The 13,309-nt window shown below is 31.9% G+C and overlaps 1 protein-coding gene across 2 annotated transcripts in view; it reads right to left on the bottom strand.

Annotated features, from left to right (window-relative positions):
* Window positions 1-13,309, bottom strand: part of Sbp2 (SECIS-binding protein 2) — a 99,536-nt gene that overhangs the window by 75,815 nt on the left and 10,412 nt on the right. The window contains exon 1 of one of the 2 annotated variants that reach the window (XM_085813999.1): window positions 10,172-10,193. The exons of the other annotated variant lie outside the window; for it this stretch is intronic. The gene's annotated coding sequence lies outside the window, so the exon portion shown is untranslated. Of the gene's footprint in view, window positions 1-10,171; window positions 10,194-13,309 lie in introns of those variants that run through there. 2 annotated transcript variants of the gene reach the window in all.

Genomic DNA, 13,309 nt, shown 5'->3' with positions numbered 1-13,309 from the left:
AACATAAAATTCAGTTCAAGAGCAGTATCGCAAAATAATTTTAAATTGAGCACATTTTTAGAATTTTCGATTCACAGTCTCACGCGCTGGAGATAAAAATGTTTTTTCTGTACAACATTGCCATGGCTCGCTTTGAAATTCTTGAGTTTGTTAATCGAAAATTCGGTACAAAATATAAAATCGATAATAAAACAAATTCCAAATTTGGGCTTCCAGTTGCCCATATTCGCAGTAGGATTACGTCATTCGAAACTCGATGCTCTAGGTACTGTTGTTTTATCACAATATTTGGTGGCAACAGTTTGAAAAGTAAAACGGACATTCAGAGTGATTCGACGCAAAATCGCAAAATGAAAACATTAGTCGCTCAGGGACTAATAATTTTGGACTAATAATTTTGAAATAAACCTCTTAATTTTAATAACTGCGGTTTTCTTGTTTTCAAACTTAAGTGCAAAATTAAACAATTGTTTCCTGTGCAGATGCGTTACTTTTAATTAAAATCAAATGAGAAAAAAAAAATTATGCAAAAATTAATTAGGTAAAAAATTTAGTCCTATTCTTATCGCAAACCGAAACTTGAAATTGCATCTGCAACTGTTTCTTATACCAAAGCTCAGGATGAATTAGTTTTCTGTTGTGCGTCAATAAATGTTTCACAAAACCGCAGCTTAAAGCTATAACTACATGCGGTGCCAGGAGACTAATTACTAAAGACCTGACAATGACCGACGCTGGACAACCCGCCTTCCCCCCTGGCTTCCATCCTTGGAGGAAGGAAAGGGAGGAGGGGCCATTCCGCGCTAGAAGTGAAGCACTGCTTTGAAGCTTGGGTCACCAGACTGGGTGTTCTTTGTTTACATTCAGAAGCTCTCTTGACAAGATTCTGATAGTATTTCGACACACAACAGTTCCATAGAAATCGAAAAAGGGACACTCTCGCATGAAAGAAACATTCATAGTGTGATGGATAATAGCAATTTGTATAGTTTACTGACATTTACGCAAAAATCACATCTTGGTTATTTTTCGATAACTAACAACAGCGATTTTGATTATGAATTTGTTTTATAAAATTCTAAGCTGTTGCACTACAAAAATATAGATTTTAAGAAAATTGCTAAAACAGATCTGCCAAAATTTATTTTCTAGAAGATTTGAAAAGTTTGAAACTTGATGGCTAAACGTAAATATAAAATTATGTATGTTAAAATATTTGTAATTAGGCACATAGGTCAGATTAAGTTTTTTTTTTAAATAGAGTAACGCATGCAAGGGCTATCTGCCTAAAGAGAGAGATGCCATCGTGGAGGAATTTTGAAGAAAAACTGACCTTTGAGTGGGTATTAAAAATAATACTTATAATTTTCATTCAAATTATATTCATATATATTTTTTATGTAAAACTTTCGGGTGTATGCTAAATTAGTGTAAATTATTTTACACGAAAAATATAGTGAATGCACAGAAATTAAAGATTTGCACATGCCGGAAATGATAAATAGGAAATATGTCTGGGTATTTACGCATGTGCTTGCAAAAAGCATGTATCTGCCTTTGACAAAATACTTAAATATTCATTAAATTATTTATAAATGTATTTGAAATGAAGAATTTTTTCACTTATAAAAAACTGTGAAAGTACTGTGAAGAAATCTAATGATTAAATGTATCTAATTTATAATGATTATAAATGTTATCTAAATATATAATAACCTTAATATTATTGAGTTGTAAACATAAATTGAAATCCTGTTGACAAATGCGTTATAAAACTATTTAAGCAAGAATTGTTCGTATTAGAAAGCAATCTGTTAAAAGGTATTGTAAAGCAAATGCTATGAGATGCGCACTTAAGAACGTAATAAAGAGTTTTGGAATATGTATTGTTGAAATGAAGGGTAAAAAAAAAAAAAAAAAAAATCTGATAAGTATAATTAAAAGAATTATTCCCCTTACATTTTATAATAACTCAGTTACAAGTTTTAAATAATACTTAAAAAAAATTATTTTATTCCCTTTGAGAAATGTTCAGAGAAAGTCAAATACTATTTAATACCTATTTAATTATTAGGAATTAGCGAAATACTTATTTAAAGTATTTCACTAATTCCTAATAATTCTCTAATTTAAAATGAACCGAATAGAGCATTAATTATAAATTGACTTACATTTTCCGATTTAAAAGATGCCTCAGAAGCCAAAAAATCATGTCATATTTAAGAAAGTATTTTAGGAAGAAGCTCTATAAATAGAAAAGAAATAATGCATAATTTTAATATTAATAATGCAATAAACTTTGATCTTAATTTTTGTACCTTAACCGAATAAAATCGAATTACCTTAATTTTTTTTTCTAATGTAATTAACGAAAACTTGTGAAAGTACATTCAAATTAAACCATTCTGAGAAAACTGTCCTGTGAAAAGTATAGCATTTAATTCCGTTCTGAATGAAATGTTGTTTTCACATACTTAGGACTCTGAAGTGTTGTAGAAAAAGAAAATATATACATTTATATGTATATTTGCGACGTAATTACAAAATATTTACACCCGAACGCGTCAAATCCCATAGAACTCAATGGTAAATGACCCAATGTTTTGGTCACCACGTTAGGGATCGCCGGTGCTTCAGAGCAGGGTACGGAGAAACTTGTTTAGGGCGACTCCTTCTTACTTCCTACCTCCATGCTTCCATCACGAAAACTTCCCCCTCTAAACAACCCTCTATTTTTAACCTTAACGAAGAAACCATGGAGGTAGGCTCCATGGAAGAAACAAGCAGCCAACACATCTTCTTGCTTCTACTCGCACATGTTTCCGGTTATCCGAAGTTACGTTTGTTGAGATAAAACTTTTATCACCCAGCTTGGCGATCTTTCTAAACATGCCTTATATTTCCCATTGCAAACGAAGGGTGACATTTTTTCCGTTCCTTATTTTCCGGGGATATTTTTTCCGTTTCCCTTTTTTCCGGGTGACATTTTTTCCTACAACCGTTGTAATTGCCATGTGAATGGGTTTGGGCAAGTTTTTATAAAATATTTACGAATCTTCTCTTTAGTGGTATAGTTTGTAGCAAGAACTTAAGATTATCATTATGCATTAAAACTAATCAGTCTGCTCAAAAAATGCATTAGATATGTGATTTTACTCATGCATTATTTCTTCGTACATACACAAATAGAAATATATATTTCTGGCATATATGTATATAATATTTGGAGTGTGCAGTAGTTTTTAAAATGCATGAAATTTATGAAATCAGATTGAAATCTGTGTTATATTTTATTATCTATTTAATGGAGAGATACTTATTTATTACTGATTTAATGGAGAGATACGTTTTATTATATTACGTTTTTATTGTCAAGTGGAGTAATCTTTGAAATATTATAAAAACTGTATAATGGATTGTTTTGCTAAGCAAGTTTTTTCCGAACATTACGCTCTGTTAACTCTTTGTTGAATATGTCCACTGTATTATGAAAAGAAACCTGACATTGTATTAAAAACATATTTCCCTAAAAGATTTAAGGAAGGCAATTATTATTCATTTTCTCAAATATTTGTTTTTATATATTATGTAATGAATGTGGAATATTTATGATTGCAACCTTTGAAATCAATCAAAAATAAATATTTAGGTCAAAAGAATTGTGTATGTAAAAAAACTTGTCCACATATATATTTTCATGTTAACAGAATTTGTTTTTATATATAATGAACAATTATGTGAGTTCATCAATGCAGAGATTCCTTATTGATTTCTACAATATTTGTCCTTGCAATCGTAAAACTGCATATTTGCAAAAAGTATAGATATATTTTCTTTGAAAATAAAAGTAAGACTGTTAAGTAGTGTCTTAGATATCAATTGTTTTATCTTTATTTAAAAATTAGGGCGTAATCGGCAATTTACTAAGAAAATTTAGATGACTAAAAACTAAAGAATTTTGAATGCAAGAATGTTAGATAATTTTAGATATAGATTTTATTGCTTATTACTATATTTAACTACACTTATTATTGCAGCTTATGTAAAATTTACTGTTTCTGTTTAAAAAGTTGTTCTTTTTTACATCCTTTCACTTTTATTAAGAAAGTTGGAAAGCAGAATTATGGTGCAACATTTATTTCATATAATGCCTGCTGAAAAGTAGGACCAATTATGATGTAACAGGAAAAACAAGGAAACCAACAGTTTTAAGGAAGTATCTGCAGATATCAATTTTAACAGCTAGTATCCTAAACATTAGTCAAAGTGTAACAAATTTTTAACTTTTTGACCCATTTGGGCACCTAAATTATAGACATAGTGATCTTATAGATTCAAATAATTAGATATTAATAAGTGGTCTTCAACCTGTCTCCTATATCTTGCACAACCAGATATTTCACAACTCACTTTACATTTTCACTGCCATCTCTTTTACAGTTTCCAATGGACTCATTTTTTTACACCGAATATACATGTACTTCTATCTACATAATCTATGTATTCATCATATGATTGTTTCTTTTATTTATGTTTTATTTCTTAAGAAATTGATATGATTTTAAAAAAGGACAACATTTATATTATAAGAAAATGATTTAATGAAGGTGACCCTTTTCTTTTTACAATGAAAAAGAGGACAAAAAGCGAACAAAGCAGGACATTTGCGTCTTTACAAAATTTTTTTAAAGCAGTCACACGAACCGTAAAACGACTAAAATACAAATAAATTGTTGTTATTATTACTTCTACATCAATTGGCATGGCAGATGATACCATGTTTATTGCATTTGACAAAATATGTGTATTACAACCTATGCCTAGTGTTTTCTTTTAGAGTAAATCTGGTAATTTTTCATAGACAATATTTACTCCTTTTGCATCTTTTCCCACCAAAATTTGTATTTGTATTATCTGCTGTTAGTGCAACAACTTTATATTTCAAATTGTTTTCATTTATTACTCTGTATAGATGGTTCACCAAAATTTCTTCGCCCTCAATAGACTTTAAATTAAAAATTTTTATGTGAATGCCATTGTTAACATTATAATATCTTACTATTATTGGATACAATTTTGTTTCATTATGATTCGATGCCTCAGATAAAACTGTTACAAATACTGCATTTTTCAAGTCTTCTGCAAGTATATTGTCACAATTATTATACTCAGAGTATAATAATTATACAGTGAAAGGAAATTTGTATTTGCATCAGATGTAAATGCGAACTATAATATTATAGACACATTAAAATAAACAAAGTAAAGTGCGCAAAAGTGTGAGGTGCATGACAAGTGTGGCTGCGTGATGTTTTGATATGCCCAGAACGTGTTGTCTGTGCATTTTATAATCATGTTTCTTCGAACTGCACCATCACATGACCATTGACGTGTAACATTTCGAAGCAGCATCTTTAACTAATACAGAGATAAACAGATTAGTTGTAAAATATTGAAAAGGAAGACAGTTGGGAGGACACTTCTTGAAGAAGGACAGAGTCTACCAAATGAGGACAATTGGTCTCCTTGCATGGTGGTTCACATGTAACATTCTTTTCATTGTTACCTCCTGGGGCATAGCTAGAGGGGAGTGAGGGTGGACATCTGTCCCTTGCCCCCCCCCCCAAGGGGAGCCAAACTGATGTTACTAAATTTTAAAATTAAATATTTTCCGTTCTTAGCAAACAAAAGGGGGTGCGAAAACTTCAGCTGGGCACTGAAAACCTTACCTATGACTTTGGTTACATTATCAGCTTTAAGATTTTCCCCAGGCAGATTATTATAATTCTCATACTGTCTTCGGACTAGTTGTAAGACATTTTAGCTCTGCGTATTCCTAAACATTCATGATTTCATTTGGATAAAATTTTCGCGGTGAATCATTTCCATAAGTTTCTTCAGAGTATCAGGTATGAGTCAACATTTCAGACATTAGCATCATATTCTGAAACATAAGCACAGAAGCTAACCATACAGAAATAAATGCCAATGAGATGATTTAATAGCTGTCCTTTAAAAAAAAAAAAAAAAAAAAGTATTCTATATAATATCCTTTAATAAAGGTTAGTTTTTCTATATAAATTCACCTTAGCTGCTTCATTACTTTTTACCATTTTGTCTTATTAAAGATTTTACAGCAGTGCTGTTCTTTTACAAAGTGGAGATCTGTATTAAATTTCTATTTTTTTAGATATGTACTGTTAAATATAATTTAACAGAAATTCAATTATCCTTCATCCTCTCAACAGCAGTTTTTACTATTCACTTATATATTCTGATGGACAGAATGAAACCCCTAAAAGGCGAAAAATAAAAATAAGTAATAATAATAAAAAAGGGTTTAAAATAAACCATATTGTGATAAATATGATTATTTTGTCATTTTATTTATAATAGAGGAATAAATTACTGTTTTAAAAACAAAACAGTACTATGGAATAAAATTACATAGAAAAAGATTTCCATAAAAAATGACAAATGGTCAAATCAATAGTCATGTTTTTCCTGAATATATAAACCTTCATATCCAGCATGTAAAATTTTAATAGAAATTTCTATCCAGCAGTAAGATATAGTATTGACCTAAAATGGCAAGGATGAGTCATGTTAAAGATGTTTGATATTTATTGTATTTTGTGTAACAATTGTAAGTTATATATTTCTTAAATGCAACTGACTTATGTCATAAGAGCTTGCTTTTGTTTGCATAAAGGCACAAATCCACATACTATTGGAATTTCACTTTGCCAAACAAATTCAAATTTTACACGTACATCCATTTTGATGTTTTCAATGAAAGCAAAAATACCAATCTGCAGTTTGAAAAATTAATCTGGCAATTTAATTATGATCTGTACATTACTTATAATAAGTATAACAAAAGTTAACATATAACACATATGAAATTTTATTATTGTACAAAATCTTTGGTAAAACAATTTTGGAAACTTCTGAAAGTTAATAGTAATTCTGAGAACATAAAAAAGCTTTATTATTGGGCATTAGTAATAGTTATTTTCTTGTTTGAGCAATCTAAAAGCTATTAAAAGAAACAGAAATTGAAAAATCATCAGGAATCATATATGGTCATCTTAGGAAGATTTTATTACATTTAATATAACTTATGTAATAGTTTACTATTTATATATGTATATGTGCTATTTCATCACTGTGTGCTAACATAAGTTGTCAATAACAATTATTAAATGCAGTGGTTTGTGAAATGGGCAGAAGTTTTGATTTTACTGCTTACTTATTTATAATTATTGATCATTTTTAACAGTTACAGTGAAATCATTGGGGCAACCACTTCCTGAAAATGAGTAATGTTTCTGAGATCATAAATCAAACTTCACAGAATTCGTTTTTAAATATTAAGCTTTAAATATCTCTATAAGATGATGGATTCCATGAAAGATAAGAGCCATGGATGCCCTTCTTGCAGAGATTTCACTGTGTAGATATATAGTTATTGCTATTTCATTACTCATTATTTGCTTCTGCTCTCTCACATAAACTATATGCATGATGCTTAAAAGATTTTCAGAAATATGTTTAATAAAAATTTATAATTTTAATCCAATAGTATATATTATTACATTTTTTTCACATTTCAGAAATGTTTAATATGGAATTTTTATTTACTTTCTCAAGGGGGGAAAAAAACAGCATCATGATGTGTTAATGAAATAAACATCCTGAATTTTTTATTCATACATAATTTGTCAATGCATGATCTCATAAAAAAGTTCTCAGATTTAATATTTAAAAATTATGGAAATTTTTAACTTTTTTTAAAATAAAAATTCTTTTTTTTAATGTAATGAATCTCATTGCTAATGTTGGAAATAAAGATAAAATTGTACCTATCAGATGGGAGATTTCACTGATATGAAGTTATGGCATTAAAAAATTATTCCTGTTAGCATAGAGCTTCTGATAATATTATTCAGACTTACTAATACTATTTCTAATATCTAATAGTTTGAAAAGACAATAGAACTTTGTTAATTCAAAATTTGTGATAATTTAAATTTATATATCTCTTTCCCTGATGAGTTGTTCTAAAAATGTATACTAACTTTTCTTCATAAATCAAACTTAACTTTGATAATTCAAAATTTGTGATAATTTAAATTCCTCTTTCCCTGATGAGTTTGTAGAGGCATTAAGTTATTTTAAAACAAGAGACATGAAAAATGAGCAATGCCCTCTCCGGGAATCGAACCACGGACCTCTCGAAGACCCGCCAAGCATGCAGACCAATACACCACGAAGGCACGCTAAGAAGGTGGGAGAAATATGTTATATACTCCCCCTTTTAAAGGGCACTGTTGATTAATCACCAAACTCTAGTGGTGGAGAATCGTCATCAACCATCATTTTTAGTTCAGGCGGCACTATAGAGATATTGTTTCTTTCTTTCTTTTTTTTTTTTTTTTTTTTAATGCAGTAGAAGTAAAAAATTAGCGACGCCTTCACAGGGAATCGAACCACGGACCTCTGGAATACGCGCCCAGCGTGCTGACCACTACACTACGAAAGCATGCTAAGAAGCTGGGAGAATTACCTTATACACTTCCCCTTTTAAAAGGTGACTGAGGTTTTATGGGACCCACTCGCCAAATCCTGGGTGTGGAGAATCATCATCCAACACTCTTTTAGTTTGAGTGCCACTTTAGAGACATTATGTATTTTTTTGGAAGCAGAAAAGATGAAAAATGAGCAGTGCTCTCGCCGGGAATCCAACAACGGACCTCTGGAATACGCGCCCAGTGTGTAGACCATTACATCATGAAGGCATGCCAAGAAAGTCGGAGAAATACCTTAAAAGTTTTATCAAAAATGGATACTAACTTTTCTTAATAAGTCAAATTTCCTTGGGTGCTGTAATCAAAATTTCAATCAAATTTTCAATTTACTCAAAATTCAGAATTTTGAGTAAGTTTATTTTTCCCCCTACTTTTTCCTATTTATCCTAAATTCATAGAAGTTGTTCTAACTTCTCAGGAGATTCTAATCAATTGAAACCTGGAATGTTAACAAATATGTAGAAGTCTTCGGTAAAAAATGAACTTCCCCTTTTCGTCCTGACAAGCAAATGAAATATTGTAACATGAATACAAGTCTGTATCTCAAAAATCGTCCAGAAAAGCATCCGTTCTCTTAGCAGATGTTCCTTACACACTTTGCTTTAAGTTAATTGAAACAAAATCTACTGTGGTATGTAATTTAAGTTCTTCGAAGGCAGTGTTTTGTCAATATTCAAATTTTTTACACATAACAGTAATATTTGTAATAAATATTTAGAGATATCATGTATCATACAGCATTATTTATTAGGAAAGAACACAATTCTTGGTTTAAGGATGCTAGCATATGAGAACACTGCAGCTTGGTTTCTTGATCAATGCTATATCTTTTGGTACCTCTAAATTTTAATAGTAAATTATTAGTGCTATGTAACTCTTGATTACCTTGGCATTAATTAAATCACACTGTTTCCTTTGCTTGGTTCTAATACTTATATAATGTGCCGTATGTGACTTCAGAAAAAAATCCAAGCTGTTGTCAAACTAAAATGAGAAGCAATGATATAAGAAGCATGATTGCCAGTGCCCAACTTAGCCTAAATGGGGACTTTACCAAAAACGTTTTTGGGACCCTCCTATGCTTTACTGCTTCAAACACTCGAACTTTTTAGATATATTTAAATTTTTATAGTAATAAACTTTCTAGTCGATTAAGGGCCCTTCTGTGATGTGGGGGCCTGGGGCAACTGCCCCGTATGCCCTTGCCTTAGTCAGGATCTGATGATTACATAACCTACAAAGTACATGTTTGAGGACTATATTTCGCACCTATTTGAGTTCCTACTGTCATACTTTGCTTTCTTCCTTGAAATTGGTATTATACTGCTAGCTGCTGAACTTGCTATACCATGACTGCGGCATGCAACAAATGTCAAATTTGCCTAAAGTACTACATGGTGGGATGTGCAAATAGTTAATGATGAGCATTCTAGCGCATGCACACAAAGCAGGTATGAATAACATCTGTATTGTGTATAATTGTAAAGTCACACCGCGATTTTCATTTAGAAATCACAACTGAATATCGGTCGTTTGAGTATTACGCCTACATATTATAAACGAAAAACTCCTACCAGCACCTGTCAGAAATCGACTGCTCCAGGATTGGAGGGTTTATCGGTCCACTAGCGCCTAGAGGACAGCCATTTCGTCTCGGCTTTTGCGGGATTGTACAATGACTTCACGTGCCCTTTTTTTTTTTTTTTTTTATTTAAAGAAAGAGAAATCCTCGTGCACCACAAAGTATCGCACGAGACTTACAAATCGTAAGTGAAAAAGGCAGAATAGTAAGTAATATCATCAGTTTTCAACAATACAATGAAATCATAACAAGGAAAAAAAAACACAAGTAAATACAAAAGTATAAAAATGTATAAAGAAATCATTAACAGTGTTTAAAATAAAAGTCAACAAAATCATTGAAAGCTCGGTAGGCCGAAATCGAGGATACAAAATCATAACATTTCGGCGGCCAATGAATTTCAATCTACATTTCAAAAGATTTCTTGCTTTATCAAGCAGTGGGCAATCAAAAAGCAGGTGGAAAACACTCTGCTCAACGCTAAGATTGCAATTACACAAATTGGAAGATATCAGCTTAAATCGTTCAAGATAAACATTAAACTTACCATGTCCAGTCAAAAATTGCGTAACTTTAAAATTGAGCAACAAGTCCTTACTTTTCAGTCTTTCAAAAATAGTTGGGAAGAATGCTTTTGTAACAGATCCCTTATCAGAAGAGATATAATCACAGTTCCACCGCTCAATCGTTTTAGCTTTAAATGTTTTTTTTAAATAAGATTTTGGAATATTTACATCAACGTTAATATCATTTTTAGTTGCATTCTTAGCAAGCCAATCAGCTCTCTCGTTTCCATAATTACCCGAATGACCACGGACAAATGTAAAAAACACTGAAATACCCCTCTTCTCCAGATCTCCGAGAGACTGCTGTATATTGACAATAATATCATTACATAAAGAGGTATTTTTAAGAGATTCCAGGGAAGAGAGTGAATCCGTACAGATTAAGTAGCTGGAACCACTTCCATTCTGGCTAATTATCCACTTGATTGCAAAATTAATACACAGAAGTTCAGAAATATATACGGTACATTCATTTCTAATGCGAAATTGGTGACACTCAATTTCAATATCATCTTCAAAAATAACATAAGCAAAACCAACTTTATCATCAATCCTACTACCATCCGTATACAGCACAAATGAGAATGAATTAACATCAGTGTCCGTACTATCCAGAATCTGTACTGGTTGTCTTACAGAAGGATGTGGTAGAACAGATAAGGGCAATAAACGATCAAAGTGAGAATTGGAGTAATTTGCAAGGCTATTCTTATAATCTATAAAAGTCAGAATAAACAAATCCAGTGGTGGAAATCCGGCAAGAGAGAAAACAGCATTGTAACTAATAGTTCGGTAACCGCTTATAACTCGCAGCAAAATTCGTCTTTGAACTCGAAGCAGGCGTTTAGAGTTAATTTTCTTTTTTAGAGACAATCCCCAAGCTCTACATCCATATGAAACAAGGGGTACGATGCCTTGTTTATAAATTAATGCGCTAACATTCGATTTAACACCAAAACTATTACAAGCAATTCGATTCAGCCCACGCTGAAGTCTCTCACATTTATTAGAAATGTAGGAAATATGCTTTTTCCAGTTAAATTTGCTGTCCAAAAAAACACCTAGATATTTAATTTCATTCACCCTCTCAAGAGGATTGTCATTTAAAAGCAATTGATATCCTTCATAAGTAGTATTTTTTCTATCAATAAACATGGCCTTGGATTTTGCATGGTTAAACTTTAACTTAAAATCTATTGACCAAAGATAAATGAAATCTATAACATCTTGGGCGAGACGAAAAGCTTTTTGCATTTCTTTTCCTTGAATACAAATCATCTGCAAAGGCAATGACTTCACAACTGAAGAGATCAGAAAGTTTCTGTAAGAGATCATTCATAATAATAATCCAAAGCTTGGGACCGGAAACAGAACCTTGTGGACAACCTCTTTGAGGTCGGCGAACACTTGAGGTGCCACCCAAAGAAAGCTCGACCGTCCTGTCTTTCAGCAAATCAGAAGCAACATTAAACACATTTTGAGGTATCTTCATTTCTTTTAGTAAATTGAGAATAGCAGGCCACCATGCATTATCAAAAGCTCCTTCAATATCAAGAAAAATTAAAATAGTGTACAAACCTCTCATCTTACCCCTCTGTACAATGTTGCTAAGACGCAGAAGTGCATCCTCAGCACATTTTTGAGCAATGAAACCATATTGGTCAGCACTAAGAATATTTTCTTTATGTAGATGCCAAGTAATTCTGTTAGTAATTAGTTTTTCAAAACATTTACCTAAAGAAGAAAGAAGACAGATACACCTAAGATTATTCACATGTGGAACAGTGATACTTTGTTTCTTGGGTATCACAATAACAAGGGCGTTCTTCCAAGTTCGTGGAAAAGCACCAAGATTCAAACATATATTAAATAATCTATGAAAAACTGCAGGAAAAAGACGATGGAAGTATCCTATGGTTTCATTGGAAAGTCCGGGCCAGGAGACCTGCCAAGCCCTAAATTACGAATTACATCATCAACCTCGGCCTGCGAAAAAGGAGGATCAATCTGAGACGCATAACTACTGCGAGCAGATGAGCGCCACTGAGTATGAAAGTCATTATCAAGTCTCACACAATCAGGAGGAAAAGCTTTATCAAGAATAGCATCGATAGTTTCCTCCAAGGAAGACGTAAAGTTACCGCTTGAAAGCCGAAGGCCCGAGATCTCAATCTTCCTCATAAAATTTTCTTTAATACCATAAGTGTAAATTTTTTTCCACACATTCTCATTATTGATATCGGAAAGAAACTTCCTCCAAGACTCTAATTTGGCCTCAATAAGCATTTCATTGTATTTTTTCCTTAAATCAAGGTATTTCCGCTTATACAAGTCCCTTATATCATTGCTAGTAGTCCTCTGGAACCTCCGTCTAGCCGCGTTGACTCTCTTTCTCATAATGGAAATTTCCAATGACCACCAAGGTACTTTTCGCCTACCAGTCCTTCTAGTAGGCATAGATTTAATACATGCCCGAAAAATAACTGAAGTCACAAAATCTACAATCACATTAAGTGAGTCAGTGCTCGAGCAAGAATCCAAACCATTAATGATCAAAGAAATATACTGTG

This window comes from Stegodyphus dumicola, chromosome 3, assembly GCF_044657685.1.
Source record: "Stegodyphus dumicola isolate Sdum_Otavi_A_Nest chromosome 3, ASM4465768v1".
NCBI lineage: Eukaryota > Metazoa > Arthropoda > Arachnida > Araneae > Eresidae > Stegodyphus > Stegodyphus dumicola.
Note: the sequence above shows the minus strand (reverse complement) of the source record. Positions and strands in the feature narration are given on the sequence as shown.